Here is a 6,956-nt window from a genome sequence, read left to right on the forward strand (position 1 = left end):
TATGGGATACAATTTTTTGACAAAATGTCACGTGACCTCGATGACCTTTGACCTCAAATATACATATATGTCCATAACTCAGTAACCACAAGGGCTACACCCTTCATACTTGGTATTATGGGAGACCTAATGGTACCATATGTCAAGCCTTATTAAATATGCACATATCTAATTTTGGGCAAGCCAATAGAGTTAGAGGTCTGATTTTTTGTATAAAAGGATAACTATGGGATACAATTTTTTGACAAAATGTCACGTGACCTTGATGACCTTTGACCTAAAATATACATATCTGTCCATAACTCAGTAAACACAAGGGGTACACCCTCATATTGGTATGATGGAAGACCTTATGGTACCATATGTCATACCTCATTAAATATGCACATATCTAATTTTGGGCAAGCTAACAGAGCTAGAGGTCTGATATTTGGTATAAAGGGGTAACTATGCGATACAATTTTTTTGACAAAATGTCACGTGACCTCGATGACCTTTGACCTCAATTATACATTAATATCCTAAACTCAGTAACCACAAGGGCTATACCCTTCATATTTGGTATGATGGCAGACCTTTTGGTACCATATGTCATGCCTCATTAAATATGCACATATCTAATTTTGGCAAGCCAACAGAGTTAGAGGTCTGATTTCTGGTATATAGGGATAACTATGGGATACAATTTTTTGACAAAATGTCACGTGACCTCGATGACCTTTGACCTCAAATATAGATATCTGGCCATAACTCAGTAACCAACAGTGCTATACCCTTAAACTGCAAATATACATATGTACCTAAACGTAAACAACAATTAGTACAAAAACCTTAATGTTTGGTATAATTGCAGATCCCAAGGTGACGTCTTATGTTTCTCATCAACTATGCGAGCTGCTCGGCCCCTACAACGCTGCTTGCAGCTTTAATTCTTCTTCTTCTTCTTCTGCCGTTTTTTTGTCGGTCCTAATCTCTGAAACTGCTCAATGAAATTTTTGAAACTTGGTACAATGCTTAAGGTCAATGAGAGGTAGTGCATGTTAGTCTTGAATTTTTAATTAGTCATGTGACCTGGCTACAATTTTGAAATGAAAATGTTTTTTACTGTCCCATTTCCATAAAATTTGACCGATCCAAAATCTTTTCGCAAACTTTATAGGCCATACTATCTAGATGCTATATACTAAATTTCAAGTAAATTGACCAGGCAGTTTTTGAGAAGAAGATTTTTAAAGTATTATTTTTCTGATTTTCAATGACCTTTGACCTCCCTGTACCTCTGCAGCTAAGCTATACCGATGGCTTATTGTGGCCTATGTGAGTGACGTGGGGGGCCGGGGGCTTGTCACTACTGAACAATGACCAACAGGGGATCAAACTGCAAATCAATGTTTTGAGGATGAACTTGACCTATGACCCTAGCATGTTTCTAAACCTCATTTATTATGCACATATCTAATTTTGGGCAAGCCAATAGAGCTGGAGGTCTGATTTTGGTATAAAGTGATAACTATTGAAAACAATTTTTTTCACAAAATGTCACATGACCTTGATGACCTTTGACCTCAAATATACATATATGTCCACAACTCAGTAACCACAAGGACTACACCCTCATACTTGGTATGATGGGAGACCTTATGGTACCAAAGGTCATGCCTCATTAAATATGCACATATCTAATTCTGGGCAAGCCAATAGAGTTAGAGGTCTATTTTTTGGTATATAGGGATAACTATGGGATACAATTTTTTTGACAAAATGTCATGTGACCTTGATGACCTTTGACCTCAACTATACATATATGTCCATAACTCAGTAACCACAAGGGCTACACCCTTCATACTTGGTATGATGGGAGACCTTATGGTACTATAGGTCATGCCTCATTTAATATGCACATATCTAATTCTGGGCAAGCCAATAGAGTTAGAGGTCTGATTTTTGGTATATAGGGATAACTATGGGATACAATTTTTTTGACAAAATGTCACGTGACCTTGATGACCTTTGACCTCAAATATACATATATGTCCATAACTCAGTAACCATAAGGGCTACACCCTTCATACTTGGTATGATGGGAGACCTTATGGTACTATAGGTCATGCCTCATTTAATATGCACATATCTAATTCTGGGCAAGAAATAGAGTTAGAGGTCTGGTTTTTGGTATATAGGGATAACTATGGGATACAATTTTTTTGACAAAATGTCACGTGACCTTGATGACCTTTGACCTCAAATATACATATATGTCCATAACGCAGTATCCACAAGGGCTACACCCTTCATACTTGGTATGATGGGAGACTTATGGTACTATAGGTCATGCCTCATTTAATATGCACATATCTAATTCTGGCAAGCCAATAGAGTTAGAGGTCTGGTTTTTGGTATATAGGGATAACTATGGGATACAATTTTTTTGACAAAATGTGACGTGACCTTGATGACCTTTGACCTCAAATATCAGATATGTCCACAACTCAGTAACCACAAGGGCTACACCCTTCATACTTGGTATGATGGGAGACCTTATGGTACCAAAGGTCATGCCTCATTAAATATGCACATATCTAATTCTGGGCAAGCCAATAGAGTTAGAGGTCTGATTTTTGGTATATAGGGATAACTATGGGATACAATTTTTTTCACAAAATGTCACGTGACCTTGATGACCTTTGACCTCAAATATACATATCTGTCCATAACTCAGCAACCGCATGGGCTACACCTGTCATATTTGGTATGATGGGAGACCTTATGGTACCACATGTCATGCCTCATTAAATATGCACATAACTAATTTTTGGCAAGCCAATAGAGTTAGAGGTCTGATTTTTGGTATATAGGGATAACTATGGGATACAATTTTTTTGACAAAATGTCACGTGACCTCGATGACCTTTGACCTCAAATATACATATATGTCCATAACTCAGTAAACACAATGGTTACACCCTTTATATTTGGTATGATGGGAGACCTTATGGTACAGTATGTCATGCCTCATTAAATATGCACATATCTAATTTTGGGCAAACCAACAGAGATAGAGGTCTGATTTTTGGTATATGGGGATAATAAAGGGACACAAATATATTGATAAAATATCATGTGAACTTGGTGACCTTTGACCTCAAATATACGCATGTACCTTAACATGAGCAACAATTAGTACAAACACCTTCATCGTTAGTATGATAGCAGATCTCAAGGTGACGCATTATGTGTCTCATCAACTATGCGAGCTGCTCGGCCCCGCCAACGCTGCTTGCAGCTTTAATTAGGGGCCCAAGCCTTGCGGCTTGGGCCCCTATTGGTTTTACTGGAGTTCAATATTCTTCTTCTTCTTCTTCCGCTTCTTCTTCTTCCTCTTCTTCCGCCACTTTTTTGCCCCTCTTGATCTCAGGAACCGCTTAACGTTAAGTTCTCAAACTTACAGGGCTAATAGGTACTAATGGGTACTAGTGCATGTTATCCTTAAAATTGTGATTGGTCACGTGACCTGGCAGCCATATTGGATTTTCCAAAAACCTAGAAATGGCTTCTCCAGAATACCCAGGGGTCTAGTCGATTTGAAATTTTTTGTATATCAAACATGACCTAAGGTCTTAAAAATTGGCGAATAAAATCGCGTGCGGTCACGTGACCTTGGCCGCCATATTGGATTTTAAGAAAATCGTGATTTAATCTTTAAAAATCTTCTTCTCGAGAACCAACACACCGATTCAACTGAAAATTTACATGTGACATCTTAAGTGTGATCTCTTTCAAGTTTGCGAAAGGCGTTTTGATCGGTCACGTGGTTGGCCGCCATATTGGATTTTGCGAAAATCGTGATTTAATCTTTAAAAATCTTCTTCTCCAGAACCAACACACCGATTCCACTGAAATAGACATGTAACATCTTAAGTGTGATCTCTTTCAAGTTTGCAAAGGGCGTTTGCTCGGTCACGTGCCTTGGCCGCCATATTGGAATTTTGCGAAAATCGTGATTTAATCTTTAAAAATCTTCTTCTCCAGAACCAACACACCTACTCGACTGAAATTTTACATGTTACATCTTAAGTGTGATCTCTTTCAAGTTTGCGAAAGGCGTTTTGATCGGTCACGTGGTTTGGCCGCCATATTGGATTTTGCGAAAATCGTGATTTAATCTTTAAAAATCTTCTTCTCCAGAACCAATGCACCGATTGGACTGAAATTTGACAAGTAACATCTTAAGTGTGATCTCTTTCAAGTTTGCGAAAGGCATTTTGATCGGTCACGTGATTTGGCCGCCATATTGGATTTTCGAAAAATACCAATTTACTCTTTAAAAAGCTTCTTCTTGAGAAGTAAAACACCAGTTCAGTTGAAATGTTACTCAGGTCATCCTTAGGCTTATGTCTTTCAAGTTTATAAAAGACATTTGGATCGGTCACATGATTAACCGCATGGGCCCCGCCAACGCTGCTTGCAGCTTTAATTCTTTCTTCTTCTTCTGCCGTTTTTTGCCCTTCCTAATCTCAGAAACTGCTCCATGAAATTTTTTGAAACTTGGTACAATGTTTAAGGTCAATGAGAGGTAGTGCATGTTAGTCATGAATTTTTAATTTGTCATGTGACCTGGCTACAATTTTGAAATGAAAATGTTTTTTACTGTCCCATTTCCATAAAATTTGACCGATCCAAAATCTTTTCGCAAACTTTATAGGCAATACTACCTAGATGCTATATATTAAATTTCAAGGAAATTGACCAGGCAGTTTTTGAGAAGAAGATTTTTAAAGTATTATTTTTCTGATTTTTCAATGACCTTTGACCTCCCCTATACCTCTGCAGCTAAGCTATACGAATGGCTTATTCTGGCCTATGTAAGAGTCCTGGGGGGCGGGGGCTAGTGACTACTGAACAATGACCAACAGGGGATCAAACTGCAAATCAATATTTTGAGGATGAACTTGACCTATGACCCTAGCATGTTTCTATACCTCATTGATTATGCACATATCTAATTCCAGCCTTCAAACAGGAGCTAGAGTTCTAATTTTTGGTACACACGGACATGTATCAGTGTTAAGGTTTTTTAACAAAATGTCACATGACCGGCACTTCCTATACCTCATTGATTATGCACATATCTAATTCTGGGCAAGCCAATAGAGCTGGAGGTCTGATTTTTGGTATATAAGGATAACTATGGGATACAATTTTTTTGACAAAATGTCACATGACTTCGATGACCTTTGACCTCAAATACACATATATGTCCATAACTCAGTAACCACAGGGCAACACCCTTAATATTTGGTATGATGGGAGACCTTATGGTACAATAGGTCATGCCTCATTAAATTTTTTGACATTTTGGGGATGCCCCTTGACCTTTGACCTTGGCATCATTTAGCACATTATTAAACATGCACGTATGCAATTCTGGAGTACCAGATACAGCAAGAGGTCTGATTTTTGCTATAAGGAGGCAAACAAAGTTTTTGAGGTCAAAGGTCATCCTGGTCACGTGACATTTTGTCAACACACTTTGGTCCTATACTTCTCCCTGTGTACCAAAAATCAGATCCCTAGCTCTATTGGCTAGCCCGGAATTAGATATGCGCATAATTAATGAGCTACATGATGTGGTACCAAATGTCTTCCATCCTACCAAATATCAAGGCAGTAGCACTTGTGGTTACTGATTTACAAGCCTATTCGTGAAATTGAGGTCAAAGGTCATCCTGGTCACGTGACATTTTGTCAACACACTTTGCTCCTTTACTTCTCCCTGTGTACCAAAAATCAGATCCCTAGCTCTATTGGCTAGCCCGGAATTAGATATGCGCATAATTAATGAGCTACATGATGTGGTACCATATGTCTTCCATCCTACCAAATATCAAGGCAGTAGCAGCATTGTGGTTACTGATTTACAAGCCTATTCGTGAAATCGAGGTCAAAGGTCATCCTGGTCACGTGACGTTTTGCCCAAAATCTTTGCTTCCACACGTCTCCCCATGTACCAAAAATCAGACCCCTAGCTCTATTGGCTTGCCCAGCATTGGCATTAGCAGCCCCTGTGCAGTAATGCTGGCTGAGCATATTCCCTATTCATAAGCTGTAGGCTGGCCTCGTACGTAACTCAATCAGATGAAAGCTCGCTTGCTTCACATTCTGAAACACTGATCTGATTTGCAATGAATCTCATGTTGGCTCTAAAATCAGCTTACAACCCATGCTGTATCCTTGTAAGCCACTAGCTGAGTGCTGATCAGCTCCTATTCAAACATAGAGACACGCACTATTTTTTGAACCGTACTATCTTCGTGACCTTTGACCTAGTAGCTCTACCTTTGACCTAAGCATCTCAACAGCATAACCCTGTGTGTGTGTACCATGGCCATATGCCTACAGCTTTCCCTATTGCTTTCATTGGCTTTTTAGGGGCCGAGCGCCCTCATGGGCGATGGCCCCTATTGGTATTGCTAAAGTTCTACTTCCTTCTTTAGGGGCGAGCGCCCTCATGGGCGAGGTCCCTATTGGTATTGCTCAAGTTCTAATTCCTTCTTCTTCTTAGGGGCCGATCGAGCGCCCTCATGGGCGAGGCCCCTATTGGTATTGCTCAAATTCTACTTTTTCTTCTTTTTAGGGGCCGAGCGCCCTCATGGGCGAGGCCCCTATTGGTATTGCTCAAGTTCTACTTTTTTCTTCTTAGGGGCCGAGCGCCCTCATGGCGAGGCCCCTATTGGTATTGTTCAAGTTCTACTTTTTAGGGGCCAAGCCGACCGGCTGGGCCCCTATTGGTTTTATAGGAGTTCAACTTTCTTTAGGGGCCCAAGCCTACCGGCTGGGCCCCTATTGGTTTTATAGGAATTCAACTTTTTCTACTTCTTCTTCTTCTTCCGCTCTTTTTTTGTCGACCTAGAACTCAAACAACCGCTTACCGCAAACTTCTGAAACTTGCAGGGCTA

The sequence above is a fragment of the Ptychodera flava genome, unplaced genomic scaffold, assembly GCF_041260155.1.
Source record: "Ptychodera flava strain L36383 unplaced genomic scaffold, AS_Pfla_20210202 Scaffold_81__1_contigs__length_545109_pilon, whole genome shotgun sequence".
NCBI lineage: Eukaryota > Metazoa > Hemichordata > Enteropneusta > Ptychoderidae > Ptychodera > Ptychodera flava.